This window comes from Ranitomeya variabilis, chromosome 1, assembly GCF_051348905.1.
Source record: "Ranitomeya variabilis isolate aRanVar5 chromosome 1, aRanVar5.hap1, whole genome shotgun sequence".
Taxonomy (NCBI): domain Eukaryota; kingdom Metazoa; phylum Chordata; class Amphibia; order Anura; family Dendrobatidae; genus Ranitomeya; species Ranitomeya variabilis.
In genome coordinates this window covers 258,339,209-258,362,209 of record NC_135232.1, presented here as the reverse complement: position 1 = coordinate 258,362,209, position 23,001 = coordinate 258,339,209, and the positions used below count along the sequence as shown (strand labels likewise).

General features: G+C 41.1%; 1 protein-coding gene across 1 annotated transcript in view; it reads right to left on the bottom strand.

Annotated features, from left to right (window-relative positions):
* Nucleotides 1-23,001, bottom strand: part of ARVCF (ARVCF delta catenin family member) — a 1,196,801-nt gene that overhangs the window by 1,052,276 nt on the left and 121,524 nt on the right. The window contains exon 3 of the mRNA XM_077293391.1: nt 2,863-2,926. The gene's annotated coding sequence lies outside the window, so the exon portion shown is untranslated. The remainder of the gene's footprint in view (nt 1-2,862; nt 2,927-23,001) is intronic.

Here is a 23,001-nt window from a genome sequence, read left to right as displayed (position 1 = left end):
CCTGTAGTGAGCGATCACATGGTACCGCTCATTACAGTAATTAATATGCGGCTCCACCCCTATGGGAGTGGAGTCCATATTCCTAACTTTAATGAGCGGTACCAGTGACCGCTGAACAGGGGAAGAAGCTGCCGTGCCCAAAGACCGTGGGACATGCAGGGACCGCGCCAGGAGGGCTGGGAGCAGGTGAGTATTTGACAGGCGTCGCTCCCCCTCACCCACCGACCCCCGCGCCATCCATGACTCAAGCATAAGCCGAGAGGGGCACATTCAGCCCATTTTTTGGGGCTGAAAATCTCGGCTTATACTCGAGTATATACGGTAATTTGTTCTTTTTAGGAAGTTAAAAGTGTTAAAAGTTGACCAACAATTTCTCATTTTTACACACAATTTTCAAAACCATTTTTTTAGGGATCACATCACATTTGAAGTGACTGAGGGTTGTATATAACAGGAAATAGCCAAAATTAACACCATTCTAAAAACTGCACCTCTCAAGGTGCTCAAAACCACATTCAATAAGTTTATTAACCCTACAGGTTTTTCACAGGAATTGAAGCAATGTGGAAGGAAAAAAATTAACATTTAACTTTTTTTCACATAAATTTAACTTTAGACCCATTTGTTTATCTTTTCACAAGGGTAACAGTAGGAAATGCACCATAAAAGATGTTGTGCAATTTCTCCCGAAGGAAAACTACTATTTAGGTGCTAGGCATGGTTCAGAAGGAAAGGAGCACCATTTGACTTTTTCAATTCAAAATTTGCTGGAATAATTAGCAGACGCCATGTTGTGTTTGGAGAGCCCCTTAAGTGCTTAAACAGTGAAGTCCCAGTGCCTCAAACAACATGGAAACTGGGGAAAAAAACAGGTGTCTCGAGGTATGAAAAGCCTAAGCCTAGGGATATAATTAAGTCCCATTCATCAGCCCTCAAAACCTGATGTTTGCAGATGGAGTCGGAAGTACAGTCTACAACTCTCCTTATAGGTAAAGAAATATTTACTGTCATTGGAAAAACAGGCAAGTTTTCTTTAGTGCGTGGGCACAGAATAGAGACTGAGTAGAAAGGGCATAGCATGGGGGGGACAGTGTAAAGGTAAAGCCAGGAGATGACAGTATACCAAGGAGGGGGAGTGTGATGAGAGGGTACAGTATAGAGACTGGGCCCTATATGGAGGACACAGTGTGAGAGGACAGTGTGAAGAGGGGTCCCAGTATGGAAAGGAGAGGTCAGTGTGAAGAGCATGTACCATAATGGAGACAGTGTAGGGGTCATATTTTGTCCAGACAATATAGAAAAGGGCAATCATTTATTCAGGAGCTCAGCGAAGGGCAGATATCTTTATTCAGGAGCATTTTAATGACACTGCTATCTTCAACATCATGTGGAGATTTGCTGCAGAAGACTGGAGAAGATGGAAGTCTGCAGAGACGGCTGTGGATGAGAAAACTCATCATGGGGTGTAAACAAGATAAAGAAAAGAAGGAGAACGGCTCCAGAGACGACGTCATCTATAAGGTACCTGGATGTAAATGTTATTTGTGATACTGTCTAACTCTCATCTCTTTATTTATGTTAGGAGCATTAAAGGGGATGTCCAGGTTTGTGATGAGTCTACAGTCATTCTGTGTGACTGCAGACCTCTGAATTCCCCCAGTGCGTACTGCATGTTATTAGGATTCTCTCGTGCCGGTGATTTACATACATGCAGTCACATGCTAACTAGACATGTGCGGCCTCACTCAATGAAAACTAACTGAGCGAGGCCGGGCACGTTTAGATGGAATGTGGCCAGCAGTATACAAATCGCATGCTTGTGCTGACATGACCGTCCACTCTTACCACCGGCAAGGGAGAATCCTAAAAGAATGCAGTGCATTTGTTGTGAAAATTCATAAGCCTATAAGGACAGGATTCAGTTCTGCAGATTCCAGTAGTCATCAAATGGACACTTCACTCACATGCGATTACTTATGGTCCTGTGACAACAAGCTTCTCTTCCTGCTTCTCTCAGTTTTTCACTGAACATTGGGAGCATTAGGAAGAGAAGCTTGTGGGTACATCACTAAGCTTGCAAATCGCATATGTGCTGGGGGGAGGTGGGGCGCTAAACTGAATTTTAGCCCGGGGTGCCAGAAAACCTAGATACACCTCTGATCCAGACTATGCTGCTATCTCATCATTTGGCTTGTCTTTATGCCTGCTTACTTGATGATTAATCCCTGCTCTGTTCCTAACCACAACTCTTCTACTTTAGTAGTGTTAGTGATGACAATTTAAGACTAATATGGAGACCACAAAGTGAGTATTCCCCTGCAGTCAACTCCAACCTTTCTTCTGGGACAGCAAGGGTCATGACCAAGGAAACTCAGTCTAGCCAGCACCAATTGGATTGCTGATTTGAGAATCCACAATCCCATACTTGAATAAAATTTTTCTAATACCATCATTTAGAATATATAATTACATGAAAAAATGCTGCACAGTAATTACTATTTTTGCAAAACTGGAGATAAGCTTTATAGATGCCCATATACCTTCAATAGTTGTTGGCCAAAATTATTTTTCTCAACTTCCCTAACATTTGCAAGGTTGAATGATCATATGTTTTCAAATCAGGAGAGGGGTGAAAGTCACTGCCAAATAACACTGCCTTATTTACAGTGAGTGAGATCAATGAATTGGGCATTTCAAAATGTCCAACATGTCCAATCCTTCTTTGCACTTTTATCAGTTGTCAGGGAAGAGTCAGCACACCTCCATTATATCTAACAGATTGCCGGATTACTGTGCTCTTATACCTATGGGCACTATCTCAGAGTCTTGCACACCCTTTCTATAGATCTATATGGAACAAACCTGTGCAAAAAATTGTCCCTTCTTTGTTTGTATTTTTTCTTTGACTTTATTCAAAACAGGAAACCTATGAAAAATAAATGAAGGGCAAAATTATACTTTGTTAAATTATTTTTTCAAAAAACATTATATTTTACTAAGTTTAAAAATGTAAGACAAGATAATCAAAGCTGATGAGCATAGCTTTGTGTGAACAACATGTTACAAATCTAATGTTTGAATTGATACATGCTTTATACTAAATGGTATTATGGTTGTCTTTGTGGTATGTTCCTGAAGAAGGGGTCAGATAGACCTTGAAACGCGTTGAATAAACCACCAGAGTTTTTCATTACATTCGAATCAGTATTATTGTGGCATTGAGGACTTAATCCACAAACTATCCTGTACAACGTCTCTGAGAAGGTCGCGTGGGCGGCCCGTGGATCTGAAGCAGCCGATACGCACATGCTTTTGCTTGACATCATCAGATGAGCAGCTCCCTGTTAAAAAACCACACTTAATCTGAGGATAAGACCCTATATGCGCTTTTTGTCTCCCTAATTTACTAATACTAAATGGTAACATACCAGAGGTAAGTATAAAGGTATAGCAAAATACACAATATGTAATCCCAATATTCCAGACAGATACCAGTTCGCATAAGGTAGCCTAAATAATAAACAGGCACATTATGTCGGGGTAAAGTATCATGAATTGGCAAGAATATAAATCCAATAAATGGGAGATGTAAATGTGCACAGTGGCATAGAGGAGACTCAGCACCCCAATGAAAGAACCTCACCCGAAAAGGCGTTTTGCACCTAGCTTCGTCAAGCTATAGAAAATATTGTGCCTCTTTTGTTTGTATTTTTTTCTGTGACTTTATTCAAAACAGGGTTAGAGGGGTTGGCTGCCTTTGGAGGCCATTTTTTTCTATACTTAAACGTGTGAATTTTGGGCAAAAAATAATTTTTTCAATTCGGTTTCACTAAATATTTTGCACCATTTGGCTTTTATTAATTCTCAGTTTCGCTGCACATTCTACTATAATGTAGTCTGGGCAACAAATCAGATGTGAGGAGCTCAGAAAAAGACAGATGAACAAAAAAAAAAAAAGTCAAAAACATTCCTGAAATACTGCCAGAACAAGATCACTGACAGAATCTCAGTTAGGCTGGTGTCACACTACTGTATATCAAGCAGAGTGCTACGTGATAAAACATCACATAGCACTAGGCCCAGTGTTATACTATGGAGCAGCTCAGATGTACAATTATTTTCTCATGCCGATTCAGCATGAGAGAACTATCACAGCATGCTGCGATTGGCAGCGGTACTCTGCTCACTCGCACCCATACAAGTCTATGGGTGCGCGTGAAGAACCGGATTGGACTGAGGATGTCATCCCAGTGAGTGCAGCCCGAAATACGCTGAGACAGGTAATGGAGCAGATGGAGAAATTACTTTCTTCTTCTCCTCCGCAACGTAGCATGACACTCGGATCCCGCTCGCAGCAGAGCTGGAGTTGAGGGTCATTAGCTTATCGCATCCAATGATCTCACATCTGTTTTGCTCCTTAAAGAAGCACCCCCATTAAAAATGTATGAGCTAAACCGGTGTGAATGTATATGTAGTGAAGTATACTTGTATTAATGTACTTCTCTGATGCCCAGCACCTTTCCTTATTGGAAAATTGACAATCTATGAAACCCAGCATTCAGTAGGTCCCCAGCTGGCATGACAACTCAATGGCACCCCACAATAACATTGTTGGAAATTCAACTATATGCTGCTGTTAAAACTGACTGCAACTCTCCTTTCCCCACACTTACCATCCTAAAACTCTCCTTTCCCCACACTTACCATCCTTCTATATAACTGTTTGAAATGTTAATAAAAATGTTTGAAAAGAAAAGAAAAAAAAAAAAAAAAAACTGACTGCAACATCTAAGATGTTAAACTATTGTGATCAGAGCTAGTTCCGATCACAGCAGTTACTTTCCAGTGCCAGCTAAGCAGGCTCAGAACCTCTGCCATAAATTTATGGTGGATGTCACTTAGCAGTGAATGGGTATGATTTGATAAACCTTTGACTAATGTAAGATTTTTATTATTATTTTTTAACTATGCAGTTATATACTTTCATTGTATGCTGTAAATCAAATCCAGCTGATCATGGCTTTTCATTCCATAAACCTATCTGCTCAGTGTACAGCTGCACTGGGTTCTGATGGAAGATTGTCTGGTCTGGGGGTCTGGCTAAGTCCTAGCTTTTATTTGGCCTATTTATTTAAAGGGACAGGTCTAAGGTCAAAATTTAGGATTGGATTATTGCCTGTATTTATTTAAGGGGATTGGTCTGAAGTTTAGTCTGTGGTCTGCATTCATTTAATTGTATGATCTGAAGTGTATATTATTTTATTGGTAAGGCTTGGAGTCTGAAATAATTTTTGAGTCCAATTAGTCTGAATTAGTTGAGAAACTTGGTCTACATATATTTAACTATGTGGTTTGAAATCTGACCAACTTTGACCATCTGGTTTGGATTCTGAATTTTGGGGTTTGGTCTGAGGTCTGTATTGGCTCAGGTATTTGATCTGTGTACATTTTGGGTTTAGATCTGGAGTCTGTATTAGTTTAGGGAGTCTAGTATGACATTTAATGCCTCCCATGACACCAGCCTTCATTTTTTGCTTGTTTGTTATGTATGTATGGTATGATTGCTTGCTTCATCTTCCCACTAGGTCTTGTTCCAAATTGGCCAGAGGGTCTTTTAGCCAAGAAAGGTATAACGAGCCAGCTCAGGAGTTCCCATCCCCATCTAATTGTGCCTCTGTATAATGTGCAATAGAACACTAGTGAATTGAAATAGAGTACAGAGCACACTTAGTGCAACAAAGGCAAAAGCATATTAGTTGACATAAAGGAATGGTATACGAGAGCTTACTAATTCTACTTCACTGTTGCCCTATTCGATAATATCTACTTGACCTTCACATTTTCATAAAACACTTAAACAGAAATATCTACGCTGTACAACCTAATAAACTGCATGGCTAGAAGGCAACAAAATGCACAGTCTTGTAATAAATCAAAATGTAGCTTTCAAAGACAAGGAATCTAAGATCTAATATTTATGCATACTGAAATGCAATGCACAGACTTTTCCAGAGATGAAGGTGTATCTATTACTACTTTATGTTACCTATCTTTGTAATTCAGGTTTCTGCAGAATTACTAAGTATTTTCGGTTAGTCTGTACGTGCACAGTGTATCCTCACCCATCCCCTGCAGACTGTGAGCCCTCACGGGCAGGGTCCTCCCTCCTTATGTACCTGTTGTGCCTTGTTTTTTTGCTCATGTTTAATGTATGTGTCTATATTTGCCCCGTATTCACATGTAAAGCGCCATGGAATAAATGGCGCTATAAAAATGTAGAATAATAATATTACAGCCCTGCATGGGTGCCTTACACTTAGCTCCAAAAAAGATTAAATTCCTACAGAGGAAAAACTGGTTTGATTTCTAAAGGCTTTATTTGGGAAAGTTTTTCTTGCATTCTTCTGTTGAGGCCAGAACATGTTATAGAGTTAGATGTACAGCTTCCACACAGAGATATATTACTGTAAAAGCTTCTTGAGGATACAATATCTTACACCACAAAAATGGTGGTGAAGACAACATTTTTAAATCAGTCAGGGCAGTCCAGTGATAATAATGAAAAGTTGCAAGGGAATAATCTGGGTGCACAGTTCCTTCCCTCCAAACCTGATCTTTCTCATCTAAAAAGGGTCAGCACAATCTTAGGAGGTAAGAAATGAGTAATGCAGCAGATTCACTGGCCTGGCATCTAAATGTATATATGATAGAGAAGCTTTGTTAAAATTAAGATACATACGTTAATCACAATGTAAGTTTATAATAAAAATAATTCTCCCGTAACATTATGAAATGGTTGCTCCAAATACAGAGAAACGGAGCATTTGATATGACAGATGTAGCTTATTTATGCAAAAAAAATTACAATCTACTTATATATGAAGGTCTGACCGCGAATAATAACTACAATTAAGGTGCTGCAGCTTCAACTAAACACGCCATCACTTTTAATTTTATCTCTGCACAGCAACTGGTCAAGAACTGTTAGAAAAATGTCTGTAACAAACCTTTAGCATGTACATACTCTTTCTTAAAGAGACAAAACAAATTTGTTACTAACAGGCATAAAACGGGCCCCAAGCTCTCTAAGGCTGGTTTCACACTTGCATTTTTATCTGCATGCGTTTTTTAAAAAACGCATGTGTGAAAAAACGCATCTAAACGCGGTAAAACGCATGCGTTTTTTAGACGCATGCGTTTTTATAGAAAAACACAAGAAAAACAAGAAAAAAACAAAAAACCCTAACCCTACCCCTAAACCTACCCCTAACCCTACCCCTAACCTGAAATGCGTGGCACTGAAATACGTTTATATACGTATATACGTGCCACGATATTTCAGTGGCCACGTATATAAGTGCCACGTATTTAAGTGCCACGTATTTAAGTGCCACGTATATAAGTGCCACATATTTAAGTGCCACGTATTTAAGTGCCACGTATTTAAGTGCCACGTGTATTTAAGTGCCACGTGTATATAAGTGCCACGTATTTAAGTGCCACGTATATAAGTGCCACGTATTTAAGTGCCACGTATTTCACGTAAATGCCACGATATTTCAGTGCCACGTATTTCAGTGCCACGCATTTAAGTGCCACGTATTTATGTGCCACGATATTTCAGTGCCACGTATAACCACGTATAGTATTTACAGTACGTGGCACTTAAATACGTGGCACTGAAAGACGTGGCACTGAAAGACGTGGCACTGAAAGACGTGGCACTTAAATATGTGATACGTGGCACTTAAATACGTGGCACTTAAATACGTGGCACTTAAATACGTGATACGTGGCACTTACATACGTGGCACTATGACTGTCAGAAAATGTTCATTAAACGGTTAGGGGTGAGGTTAGGGGTAGAGTTAGGGTTAGGGTTTGGATCCCTTTATCACCTTGATGGTGGTGGGTGGTTTTTCAGTGTTTTCTGTTTTTTTTCTATAAAAACGCATGCGTTTTTAACGCAAACAAACGCATGTGCTTAAAAACGCATGCGTTTACATAGACAGCAATGCATTTTTTTTGCCGCAAAAAAACGCATGCGTTTTTTCGCGGCAAAAAAACGCACAAGAAAATGCTACAGGTTGCATTTTTGAAAATGAACGCATGCAGAAAAAAAACACATGCGTTTACAAACGCGACCAAACGCGTACAAAAAACGCATGCGTTTTCAATGTTAAATATAGGGGGAAAAAACGCATGCGTTTTTTGTGCAAAAAACGCTGCAGACAAAAACGCAAGTGTGAAACCAGCCTTAAAGAACAAACAGATCAAGTAGGCAAGCTTCCTGGGTCCAGAACGTGCATCAAGCCACTGTGTTTTGGCTGCAGGGTGACATCACTCTGACAGTGCACATTGCTGCTGTAGCTAGTCACTGAGCCAAGCGTCTGTACTGAGGTAGACGGCATGACCCGCCGAGCTTAGCGATTGGTATGCAGCGGTGATAGGAGCTATTGTCAAGACCAGAGGGGATATCTAGGGTTTGTGGCACCCGGGGCAGGAATTCAATTTTAGCCCCTCCCCCCAAAGCACATATGCAATTTGCATACTTAGGCAACAGTCACACTTTCGGACAAAACCAGAAGTGAGTGAAGCATGCAGAAATGGTGACGTGTTTCTATCATACCTTTCCTCTGATTGGTCCTCACCTGGTTTTAGCTTACAAATGCTGATGTCAAATACTGACCAAAATACTGCTATGTGAACGTAGCCCTAGTCACATGCCGACGAGCCGCTCTCCCCAATTCTCTCACTGTTCACTGAAAAACTGAGAGAAGCAGGTAGAGAAGCTAGCCGTCATCTAACCATAAATATGAAAATCGCATTTGACTGAAGTGGCCATGTGATGACTGCTGGAACCTGCAGAGCTGAATCCTGACAGTAAGCATATTACACGCTGTTACGATTGGCATTCTTCAGGGCTTTATTTTATAATTAAGGGGCTTGTCCACGTTTGAGATGAAAGTCTGCACTCACTCTGTCACTGCAGGCTTATGAATTCTCCCAGAGCATGCACTGTACACTGAGGTTTATACTTTGCCGGTGGCAAGAGCGGACAGTCATGTGAGCACAAGTATGTGATCTCTAAGCTTCTAGCCACATTCCAGCTAGACGTGTCGCATCTGAAAGACACAAGTACAATTGTTCACTGGGAACCGAGGTGCTGCAACTTCTCTGAGCCAGTTGTAAACTTGACAGCCGGTAAATCCCAGTGTGGGTGGCAGCAAAATGCAGCCAAGGGAGACAATTCGGACCGCCGCATTAGGCGGCCAACTACGCCCAGGGCAGATGCCCCGCCTGCCCCACTAGATAAGCTTCTAGACGTACACTGTCCGTCTTGTGTCGTGGAAGGACGGTGCTATTTGTCTGTGGTGGGCACGGAGATGTCCGTCCGTGTCAGCATTGAAAACCTAGTAGCAGTGTACTTCTGAAATAAATAAGCTCTTCTAGCTACCCGCTACCAAAACCCAAGGTAATAGTATATAATAGTATAACTACACACATACGCATTAACATCTTTATACGTGTGGTGGTATTTTGACATATGTATTTCACAAGTACACTGCTACTTTTGTGAAATTAAGTACACCCTCTCGCAGTGGAGATTAACTTCTAGCGTTAGTATTGCTGTATACTTACTGCATAATCCTGCAGGAGGACACCTTTTCTCCTATTTCCGAGTGCTGTTTGGAATATACAATTGCCCTTTCTCAACATTATTTGATGGGAGGTGGTTCCTGTCACCCAAACTTAGAAGAAGAGCCAGTGTGCTGTATATATTTTAATTTTTTTCTCACTTGTCTTCCACACGCAATCTGGTTTGTCTTTTTTACACCGGCAGCTTTTAATCCATTTACAAGAACTTTTAGGCCACGTTCACACGTTGAGTATTTGGTCAGTATTATACATCAGTATGTGTAAGCCAAAACCAGGAGTGGAACAATCAGAGGAAAAGGATAATAGAAACAGATGCATCACTTCTGCATTTATCACCCACTCCTGGTTTTGGCTTACAAATACTGATGTAAAATACTGACCAAATACTCAATGTGTGAACGTGGCCTTAAAGTTTGATTTGTTACAGAATTACAATATATCCATAAAAATTGGAAGCTATTCTGTGTCCCCATATGGCATGTGATTTTTTTTTGCATACCCATAGACTTGAATGGGTGAATCTCATCCGATTTATAGAGGAAAATCTTGCATGCTGCAATTTTTATTTCACACGCAGATTCGGTCAGCGAAAAAAAATTGTTCATCTGCACGGCCCCATTGGATAACATTGGTCCTAGTGTGATCTGCTTTTTTTTTTATTTTCATGGACAGAACTTGGACCGAAAATACAGTCATGTGTACAAGCACTAACAGACACTGGAATCATAATCTGTCAACCACTTTTTCATGCAGATAAAACCAATTTTGGAGGCTGCTTATCAAACAATTAACTAGAATTTCAATGAGAAATTCTAACTTTCATATGATATAAAAATCCACAACATACCCTTAATTCTGCATGGATATTTTCTGCTACATGTGGATAGGGTTTAGAAAATCCCGTTCACATGCTTTGTATTGCAAAATTGTCATGGATTTTTGGTATGAATTTGAAAAAAAATTGAAAAACAAAATGTATATGTACGGTACTTTACTATGTACTGTAGCTGAGAAAAAAAATACAAAGAGCATTTGCAGATTTTGTAAACCAATTCTGAATAATTCCTGCAGTGTCATGTCTCTCAACAGGATGACTACCGCGACATAGCATCAAAGGTACACTCATCCGTGGGGCAAACTCCTGATAATTTAATATGTCCTATGGAGCAGCTGTCACGTTATCTGACCATTGTCAAACTTACACATTGTCACAACTGTCACATTATCTCCAGGAGACACATTCAATTGTGCAACACAGCGGACAATGCAATCTCCACAGGGTTTATTAAACCTAAAAACACAAAAAACTCAAGTTTTATCTTTAATTCGACAGTCCACCCTTTCCCTGAAAATTAACTATTCATCTATACATATACCTAGTGCTCTCCAACTTTCTCGCACTGCCTCCTCCTTCTGCCACAGTTTTGGACTTCCTGCACAAGACAGTTGACGCATTGGTATAGGTGGCAGAGGGGCAAATCTAAATGGGCACAAGAAGGGGCTAGGATGCGACTATGACAAATAGTTACCGGTACTTTTCAGTGTCAGGGTAGAGGGTTACTTTAAGCTTCTCTAAATAATGGACAAAGCAAGTCCTTTATCCTCTGAATATGTGTGCTGGTCATTGTAATATCCATAGCCAGCAATGTACAGTACATAAGTATGTATGTAATCTGTAATTGTATAACAGCCTTAGTAGTGTACCTTCCATTAGTAAAAATGATCTTTCCCATTTTTCTCGCATAACTCCAGTCATGATAGCAGACCTCACATTCCTAAATAACCACAGCCCGATAACCTCCTAAATAGTCAAAGTCAAGTGCCTCCCTATTCTTTCAGCAGTAGTCCCTGATAACATTATCAGTTGTTATTGTCACAGCAAACTTTCTGCCCTCTTCCTCAGTAGTTACAGCAGCACCCTTTTCTAGTGAGCACAGCACAAGACCAACCTATACTCACAGCAGGCCCTTTCTCAACTTACTAAGTAGCCAAATTAGAGATCACCACCCCTATATTCACCTCCTGACAATCCCTCAATGCTCCCCTTCTGCTAGAAATAAAGCTAAACACAGCCCACTGCTGTCTGTAACTTCTTGAATCAGTCTCTTTTTAAGGCTGGTTTCACACCAGTGACAGTTTTCTCACATACTGGAGACACTAACACAAGTACACCCATTCAAATAAATGGGTCTATGCACATGTCTGCGTGTTTTCACGGACCGTGTGTCCGTGTGCAAAACACGCTGACGTGTCCGGTTTTGAGCGACAGCACGGATCACATAGACCCACACAAGTCAACGGGTCCATGTAAACATGTACCGCACATGGATGCAGTCTGTGTGCGTTTTTAAAGTCATAGGGTTAAAATTGAAACAAATTGTTTCAATACACGAACACAGACGGTACACACGGATGTGACAAATGGACAAGGATATCTCCAGTACCGGAAATATCAGGACATGTGTTAGGTGTCGAGTTCCCGCCGCTGCACAGGGGGAATCTCTAACCATGTCCGCTGTGGTCTCCCATTCACCTCCAGCCGCAGTGGAGTCCGCTCAGCAGAGACGTCGGTCCCAGCGTCTGGCTCAAGCAGATACTGTGCATTTGGTTACTGCTGCCTTTCCAGGCTCAGCCTTTGTAACCAGCATTGATCAGCGGCGAGCAGATGCTCCAGGGACTAAGTCCTGCTTTTCTTCTACTGAGCATGCCCACAGGACGACCTCTCATTGGAGGACGGGGGTCACATGCTCAGGTCCTGTAGAGTCTCCGATTGGATCACTAGGAAGGTCCCGGAAGGCTATAGCTATAAAAGGTTCGCTGTAGTTGTTGACTGCTTGCGAATGGTGGAAGGTACCTAGCGCCAGACAGTGCTATCCTGCACATCTAGACACAAATTACTGCGTCAATTTCCAGCCACAGCCAGTGCAGCGCCGTGCGCAACCAGTGCGCTTTCCTATCCCTAGTTAGGGTGGTTACTGGCGTCCGCCAGAGCGGCGCTTTACGCACTCTGTGCGGTAAATCTTTAAGTAGTCCTGACAACCGGTCAGTGTAGGGTGGGAACTCCCACTTGATCTCAGCATCTGACTCAGGGCGTCCTCAGGCACGGGCTCAAAAGCCACCAAGGGTCAGAGCAAGATCAATCACCAGCATAGTGGGGGTGAATTTCAGGGATCCCACTAGCGTCCATCTGCTGCACCCTGTGACTTCTGAGAGCACAGTGTTTCCTTTGTTTCCCTGCGACTCTGTGAAGCAACAGAGTTCACATCAGTTCACACCGGGTGATGGAACCAGAGTTTATTCTGGCATAGTACCGCCATATAGTGCCACCATTACCTAGCATAAGGTTCCATCTCTGCACAGCGGACCCCGGACTGCGAATGCATCTTATTACTATCTTTATATTTATTCGGTGCGTTCTGCCAGCCGTAACAACGTGTGAAACTGGCCTAAATGTATAATGGGCTACTGGTTGCCAAAGCGGATTTGCTGATCACTATAGTGATCTATCTACTGTCTTTGCTTAGCCCTAGTTTATGAAGTCAAACACCCATCTCCGCTGTGTCTCTCACTCTCAGGCTATAAAGAGGAAGAGGAAGTAACAACTATAAAAGAGGCATTCAATGAAAAAAGAATAGGATGCTAAAGGAGGAAACTGGGCTCATGAGGAATTCAATCCACAAACTAACCATGTGCATCTCAACTGAAACATACAGCTTTATATATGTCACTGAGGATGTAAGTTCAGGTCAAAAGACAACTGTTCATTCCTTGCATTGCGGTCTGTTTATGGACTGTGAAACATGGCCCACAAATGCCTGCTCTCCTTAAGGTACCGTCACACTAAACGATATCGCTAGCGATCCGTGACGTTGCAGCGTCCTGGCTAGCGATATCGTTGTGTTTGACACGCAGCAGCGATCAGGATCCTGCTGTGATATCGCTGGTCGTTGATTAAAGTTCAGAACTTTATTTGGTCGTCAGATCGCCGTGTATCGTTGTGTTTGACAGCAAAAGCAACGATACCAGCGATGTTTTACAGTGGTAACCAGGGTAAATATCGGGTTACTAAGCGCAGGGCCGCGCTTAGTAACCCGATGTTTACCCTGGTTACCAGTGTAAAATGTAAAAAAAACCAAACAGTACATACCCACCCTCTGATGTCTGTCACACGTCCCTCGCTGTCCGCTTCCTGCACTGACTGAGCGCCGGCCGTAAGTGAAAGCACAGCACAGCGGTGACGTCACCGCTCTGCTGTTAGGGCCGGCGCTCAGTCAGTGCAGGAAGCGGACAGTGAGGGACGTGTGACAGACATCAGAGGGTGAGTATGTACTGTTTGTTTTTTTTACATTTTACACTGGTAACCAGGGTAAACATCGGGTTACTAAGCGCGGCCCTGCGCTTAGCAACCCGATGTTTACCCTGGTTACCCGGGGACCTCGGCATCGTTGGTCACTGGAGAGCGGTCTGTGTGACAGATCTCCAGCGACCAAACAGCGACGCTGCAGCGATCGGCATCGTTGTCTGTATCGCTGCAGCGTCGCTTAGTGTGACGGTACCTTTAGAGTGAAACGGTCAGCAGGAATTTGCTAAAGTAAACTACAAGCATTGTCAGCTTAGCAGTGTTAAACTGATTAAAATGATACCTGGGATGAAGAAATCCATCAGTTAATGATATTCTCGTGCTTGGGGGCAGGACTGTAGGCAGTCCATCTCTATGATGAGGAACATGTTTGTGCTTCAGCACGGGCCCATGGGCAGGTTTTTCCTTGGTTTCTCTGGCTTAGAAAAGGAAGATAAGACTCTACCTACAGTCCCGCCCCAGAGGACGGGCATCTCATTAACTGAAAACTTGTAATGCTGATTACACAAGAACCACAGGATGGATTTCTTCACCCCAGGTAAAATTTGAATCAATGTAAAAGCGCAAACCTGACAGTATCTGTAGTTTACTTAGCAAAATCCTGCTGACAGGTTCACTTTAAGGCAGCCTAGATTTGCAGACAAACTGTAGTTATGTTCTATAAAACCTGTCCATCTCCCCAATGCAATAAACTTTTCATATACTGCTTGTTTTCGACTTGAAAAACAAATGGTACTGATTGACTCACTCGACTTGAGGTAGCAATAGCTGCCTTGTCTGCTTCTGAACAGGTTGGACTCATGGTATGTCCAACTCTAAACATTGGGCAGACTCTAGAAGAGGCACTTCCGGATTAGGAATATTATACACAGTCTATTAAAAAAAAGGCAATGCACATAGAAAGGATGGCAGAGGACATGCATTTCTGAATATTGTGCATGCCCCCGCAACAGTTAGCAGACGCCAGCATGGGGATTTGCTATTTATTACTGAAAACAATTTAATGTGATAATGTGCAAGGGTAGAGAAGGACAGGGCTGTCACTGCTGACCTGCAATCTTATAATGACCCTTTTCCCCAGGTGGCACATGATTTTTTTTTATAGCTTATAGATAATTGTAGCTTGGTGCTGTGTACAGCAGCAGAGAGACAAGGCTAATATAACAGCCATCTATTAGCCTTTAACCTAAAACTATGCTGTGTTAAAGGGTTCTAGGAAATCGCAACTATTTCAGATTATTTCCCTTTAAATGTGCAATATTTTTCATTCAGTCCCTTATTACATTGTGTGGATTACTCAGCCACACTCTGTGGCTCCATTTATTCATTTTTTTCATTCTTTAATTTAAGATAACATAACAGTAAAATAATTAAAATGAAAACAATATTCTTACAAATATAATAGAAAATTGGAAACCACAAAATATTAAAATATGAATAATAAGTACTTGTTTACATGTTCGCACATAATAGATTTGTAGATTGAGAGCAGCATGGATCCACACTGAACAGTCGGTTACCATATTCTTATTACAATTACAAACCCCAGCAATTTGCTCACATGGGAAATTAGCACCATCAGAATAGAATACTGGAGTAAAAGGCCCCAACCACATCACCAGCCTACATAATGGTTTACCCATTGAACGTGCTACACAAAAAGGCAAACATATTCCTAGCAGCTGAACAAACAAAAGTTTATTTCCAAATTGTACGTATAAATACTCTATTTATTTATATAGAAGGAAATGATATGCTATGCTCTAGTATTCCATACAGTGGGGGTAATAAGTATTTGATCCCTTGCTGATTTTGTAAGTTTGCCCACTGACAAAGACATGAACAGTCTATAATTTTAAGGGTAGGTTAATTTTAACATTGAGAGAGAGAATATATGAAAAAAAAAAATCCAGAAAATCACATTGTATAAATTATATAAATTTATTTGATTTTTGCAGTGAGAAATAAGTATTTGATTCCTCTGGCAAACAAGACTTAATACTTGGTTGCAAAACCCTTGTTGGCAAGCACAGCAGACGTAGTCGTTTTGTAGTTGATGATGATGTTTGTGCACAAGTCAGGAGAAATTTTGATCCACTCCTCTTTGCAGATCATCTCCAAATCACTAAGATATTGAGGCTGTCGCTTGGCAACTCGGAGCTTCAACTCCCTCCATAAGTTTTCTATGGGATTAAGGTCTGGATATAAGAAGAGAGAAAAAACTCTATGTTCCAGCTCCTTAGGATAAAAATTCTTCAAATTTATTCAAGCAATTTAAAACATGACAAGCTCCTAGACCACACTATATTGCACACTGGGACACAGAGCGACGCTTTTTGTATTAATATTAATATATTAAGACTAATAAAATGTAATAGAAAAAATGATATTAACCCCCTTTCTGACATGTGACATACTATCCTGTTGAGGTGGGATGGGCCCGTATGCCCACCAACGGGATAGTACGTCATAGCGATAAGCCACGCTCATGGGGGGAGCGAGGCCAATCGCGGCCGGGTGTCAGCAATGTTATAGGGTAAAAAATATATATATATATATATATATATATATATATATATATATATATATATATATATATATATATATATATATATATATATATATATATATATATATATATATATATTCATTCAGGTGTGTAATAAAAAAAAATTCCTAAAAAAAAAAAAAAAAATTGTTCCCATAAATACATTTCTTTAACTAAAAAAAAAAAAAAAACACAATAAAAGTACACATATTTAGTATCACCACGTCCATAACAACCCGAACTATAAAACTGTCCCACTAGTTAACCCCTTCAGTGAACACCGTTAAAGAAAAAACAAAACAAAACACAGGCAAAAAATGCTTTATTATCATACCACAGAACAAAAAGTGGTATAACACGCGATCAAAAAGACGGATATAAATAACCATGGTACCGCTGAAAACGTCATCTTGTCCCACAAAAAACGAGCCGCCATACAGCATCATCAGGGAAAAAATAAAAAAAAGTTATAGTCCTCAGAATAAAGCGATGCAAAAATTATTATTTTTTCTATAAAACAGTTTTTATCGTATAGAAGCACCAAGACAAAAAAATTATATAAATGAGGTACCACTGTAATCGTACTGACCCGAAGAATAAAACGGCTTGATCCATTTTACCAAACGCAGAATGGTATAAACGCCCCACCCAAAACAATTCATGAATAGCTGGTTTTTGGTCATTCTGCCTCACAAAAATTGGAATAAAAGGCGATCAAAAAATGTCACATGCCCGAAAATGACACCAATAAAAACGTCAACTCGTCCCGCAAAAAAAAAGACCTCACATGACTCTGTGGACCAAAATATGGAAAAATTATAGCTCTCAAAATGTGGTAACGCAAAAATATTTTTTGCAATAAAAAGCGTCTTTTAGTTGTGTGACGGCTGCCAATCATAAAAATCCGCTAAAAACCCCGCTATAAATAGTAAATCAAACCCCCCTTCATCACCCCCTTAGTTAGGGAAAAATAAAAAAATAAAAAAAATGTATTTATTTCCATTTTCCCATTAGGGTTAGGGCTAGGGTTAGGGCTAGGGTTTGGGCTACATTTACGGTTGGGATTAGGGTTATGGGTGTGTCAGGGTTAGGGGTGTGGTTAGGGTTAGGGTTGGGATTAGGGGTGTGTTTGGGTTAGGGGTGTGTTTGGGTTAGGGTTGTGTTTGGGTTAGGGTTTCAGTTAGAATTGGGGGTTTCCACTGTTTAGGCACATCAGGGGCTCTCCAAACGCAACATGGTGTCCCATCTCAATTCCAGTCAATTCTGCATTGAAAAGTCAAATGGCGCTCCTTCCCTTCCGAGCTCTGCCATGCGCACAAACAGTGGTTTATCCCCAAATATGGGGTATCGGCGTGCTCAGGACAAATTGTACAACAACTTTTGGGGTCCAATTTCTCCTGATACCCTTTGTAAAATAAAACAAATTGTAGCTGAAATAAATTTTGTGTGAAAAAAAGTTAAATGTTCATTTTTATTTAAACATTCCAAAAATTCCTGTGAAACACCTGAAGGGTTAATAAACTTCTTGAATGTGGTTTTGAGCACCTTGAGGGGTGCAGTTTTTAGAATGGTGTCACACTTGGTTATTTTCTATCATATAGACCCCTCAAAATGGCTTCAAATGTGATGTGGTCCCTAAAAAAAATGGTGTTGTAAAAATGAGAAATTGCTGGTCAACTTTTAACCCTTATAACTCCCTAACAAAAAAAATGTTGGTTCAAAAATTATGCTGATGTAAAGACATGTGGAAAATGTTACTTATAAGTATGTTGTGTGACATATCTCTGTGATTTAAGGGCATAAAAATTCAAAGTTGGAAAATTGTGAAATTTTCAAAATTTTTGCCAATTTTCCATTTTTTTCACAAATAAACGCAGGTAATATCAAAGAAATTTTACCACTATCATTAAGTACAATATGTCATGAGAAAACAGTGTCAGAATCACTGGGATCCGTTGAAGCGTTCCAGAGTTATAACCTCATAAAAGGGACAGTGGTCAGAATTGTAAAAATTGGCCTGGTCATCAACGTATAACACAACCATGGGAAACTCCAAATATACAGAGACCCAAAAGAGTATATTCTGAAAAATACGTTTTATTCTCACCAATAAGTCAGATAAATTCTTGGCTCTTTTTGCTGTAATCAGGGGTTTGGGAGTGAGTGTCCTTTTTAATATGGGATCCACCAAAAGCACGTTCCATCGATCATGTATGATTTTGGTGAGTTGCTTCCACTGATTATATGGTGTGATGAATCTCACGTCTGAGTTTTCTGATGTTGCCTTTCTTTCTCTGTTAAAATTTAACAGCTGGTTTCTAGTTGAACTTTGTGCTCTATTATAGGCATGTCTAATTGATCTATGTCCATAACCCCTTTCCCGGAATCTAGAATATAGATCCTTTGCTTGTTCTTGATAAGCTTGTTCGGTTGAGCAAATTCTTTTAGCTCTTCGGTATTGGCTGATGGGAATGGATTTGATTGTAGATGGCAAATGAGATGAACTGGCATGTAGAATAGTTTGTTGCTGTAGGTTTCCTAAAAATAGTTGTAGAAATTGATCCATTAGGGTCCACTGAAATATCAATGTCTAGAAACGTAACTTTACGTCCATATGCATATTGAGGCGGCAGGCTGGGGTCACAGGTCTCTCACCGCATGTAGGTATTCTGCCCTTATAACTTAACCCTTTTTTGTACTACATATGCACTTTAGTTCTATTATGCAGCATGCACTTTATATCTTCCTCTGCTTAGCACTCCCTTGCACTTTGCAATTGATTATATATATATCATATATTCTAAATAGATATATGTGTAATGCTTATAGCACTGGTATATACTAGGCCTTTGTTTATATGTAGTCCTATATTGGTGTATGGCACCTATGAGCTTTGAACTTTTATATATTAGATTCGATTTTGATTAGTATAGTACCAATACGAACTCCCTATAGTGCACATCTATCAATTTTTCATGTGGTTGATATGTATCTGCTGTGGATTATTAGATTTTATATTTAATAAAACTTATTTTCCTGAATATACTCCTTTGGGTCTCTGTATATTTAGAGTTTCCCAAGGTTGTGTTATTGGTTGTTTGGAGTTAAGGATTTATTGTGTATGATCCAGTGGAAATACCTTGTGTTCCTGGTCATTAACGTGCAAACTACCCTTGGGGGTAAAGGGGTTAATAGTGAAACATACCGTATTTTTCAGACTATATGAAGCATTTTTTTCTTCCCAAAATGTGGAAGAAAATGGGGGGTGCATCTTATAGTCCGGATGTATGGGCTCTGGCTGTGGTGGGGAGGTGGGGGAGCGGTTTCAGTGGAGCATCAGGTCACAGGAGGCTGGATCCGGCGCCTTCAGCTAACTCCTGAGCCCGCTGCTAAAGAGAAATGAATATGCACTGCATTCCACGCCCATGGGCGTGGAGGGCAATGCATATTCATTTTTCTTGCATCCCTGGTATAAATGGCTCCATCCTGTTCCTGGAATGTTGGTCCCATCCTTTTTCTTTTATAATTGGCCCTATCCTGTTTCTGGGATGCATGGCCCCATCAGGAAAGATAAAAAAAACAAACAAACATTACACTCACCTACGCGGCGCTCCCTTGCAGTGTCCTGCTCCAGTGCCAGCAGCTGCTTAATTAATGCTTGTAAGCAGCGCATGGCAGGGAAGTCATGCGCTGCTGACAAGCAGAGCACAGCTGCCAGAATATTCACCGGGACCGTTCATCGGAGATCGCGGTGAGTATCCATTCCTCTTCAGTAGTGAGCACTGTCAGCCACCTGCTTCCTACTGGGGCCGGCAGTCACGTGTGCCGATACTTAAGAGAAATGAATATTCTCCTGACCCCCACGACGATCTCCGATGAATGGTCCCGGTAAGTATTCTGGCAGCTGTGCTTGCTCTGCTTGTGAGCAATGCATGACGTCCCTGCCATGCACTTCTTACAAGCATTAAGCAGCTGCTGGCACTGGAGCAGGATGCTGCGAGGGAGCGCCGTGTAGGTAAGTGTAATGGGTTTTTTTTTTAATATCTTTCCTGATGGAGCCATGGATACCAGGAACGGGATGGAGCCAGTTATAAAATAGAAAGGATGGGACCAATGATACCAGGAACAGGATGGGGCCAGTTATAAAAGAAAAAGGATGGGGCCAATCATACCTGGACCAGGATGGGGACAAATATACAAGAATAGGGATGGGAACAATCAAACCAGGACCGTGATGGGGCCAATCATACCAGGACTGGGATGGGGTTGTGCATACCAGGACTGAGATGGTGCCAATCATACCAGGATAAGGATGGTGCCAATCATACCAAGATAAGAATGGGGCTGTCACGATACTAGTGGATACAACTGGACACCAGTGGCTAGGTCAAAGACTGCAGACACAATGGTTTAAACAAGCAATATTGTATTTGTGATTTAAATGCAATATAGTATATAAGTCCAGATAAATCTTTAGTCAATCCAATAAACGATAGCAGCAGAGCTGATACTCTGCGATACAGCATGCAAAGTCACTGAGCAATGAGTGCACAAGAATGTCTTGCACTGACACAGTCTCTTGCAGAGCAGAGGAACACACAAGCTGGCTGGAGTTCTTACTTCACCACAGGTGTGGTCAGTCAGAAGTTTCTTAAGTCAGGTGTTCAGCAATCACTCAGTCAGCAGGCAGGGGTCCAGACGTGCAGGTTGGCAGAGGACTTCGCCGTTAAGAAAGGACCAACAGGGATCATAAGTACAGGCTTGAGACTGCAGAGGAACAAGGTCCAAAACATAATACACAAGCAATGAAACAGAATAGGTGCTCGTTTTATATACAGATTTGGCAGGAAACAAGATGGCCAACGTAAAACATCAAGATCCATGTTAACAGAGGGCAAGTCTAAGGGCAAGAGAAACAGATTCCAGGACTAGATACTGACAGGGGCCATGCACACCAGGATAGGGATGAGGGAGCCATGCATTCCAGGATAGGGGATATTACAGTACAGAATTGACCATTTTTTTTGCCCTAATTTCCTCCTCTAAAAACTAGGTGCGTCTTATGGTCTGGTGCATCTTATAGTCTGAAAAATACGGTAATTTCATTGCGTCTGTTTAGCCCATTTGGAAACCTATTGCCCAAATTGTAAATCCAATAGGCTTCATGAGTCAGCAAGTGGCATCTAATATCACCACCCTGTTCTAGTCGTTCTAGTCCACAAACGCGAAGAGAGACAATACTATGTGAGTATTGGTATGTAAAGTGTTTGGCCACTGAGGAAATGTTATGACTTGTTGTCACGATATGGTATGAAATATCATAAGTTTAGTTCTGTTGCTAGCAAGCTGTGGGCTAAAAAATCCCCCTTCCCTTTCACTCAGCCAAGAGCTGCCTTGTCAATGTACATGGGGGAAGAGAGTTTTATTGACGAAAGGTATTTATGACCGGCATTTCCTGTAGTAGAAAGCGCTCAGCTTTAACTGGATTAGAAACTTCTAGAATCTTGCAAGTCCTTTGTTCCATTTTTGTAAGATATTAGGCAGACGATGTAAGATAGGAAAATGGTAGATATATCTTCTTATTCTCCATCGGTGGATCTACGCATCACTCTAGACACGGGCGTCTAACTCCATCGGGTGAAGAAGTAGGGATTGCTCTGTAAATAATAGGACATATTTGATCTCATTAGAAAGCCCACGGTAATCTGAGATGAATGCTGGGTTTGTTACAACTATGATATGTGCAGTAGCGGAATTACAAGTCTTAGAAAGATTTAGCTTATACTTAGTCAGAATGTAGAGAGAGGAGGGTCTGGGATAGCCAGCCTTTTTGGTGATGTCACCAAGCTAAGCTATAACTGTTTTGGCCGGACTCCAGCAGTCAGTCTGTTGCTGGAAGAACATGTGGGTCTGACCTGAAGAGCTGTACCTCATGCATTGGGATTTTTGGGAGCTCCGCCCACCAGCATGGTTTTTGCCTGAACTGATATGAACTAAGAACATGTGAGTTATCTTTTCTCCTTTAATCCTCTTTAGGTTATAATTACCTTGTACATATTTGCAATTGTCTCATTTGTAACATCTTTGTAAAATATTTTGATAAAGCACTGCCTAACCTTTCTGGAGTATAATATTTAATACTAGTTCGTTCTTTATGCTCTAAAAACGTACCCTGTCTCTTGAAGGGAAATTACGCTACTGTTTGGGGTTAGCTTCGGCCCGTTTAATCGGAGCTGGTGGCAGCGACCGTGTGCAGGCTTTTGGGTGTTGTTTCAGCGACTGTGGCTTGATAATTATTGTTCCTGCCTGAGAGGGAGTAGTTATCGCGTCGCTGCAGCGCGCCCAATAGCCAGTACATAGCAGGCAGCCTTTCTGGCGACTAATTACCCTAGGTGCAGTACCTAATCTGACCTGACAGAAAGGGGGGCGCCAG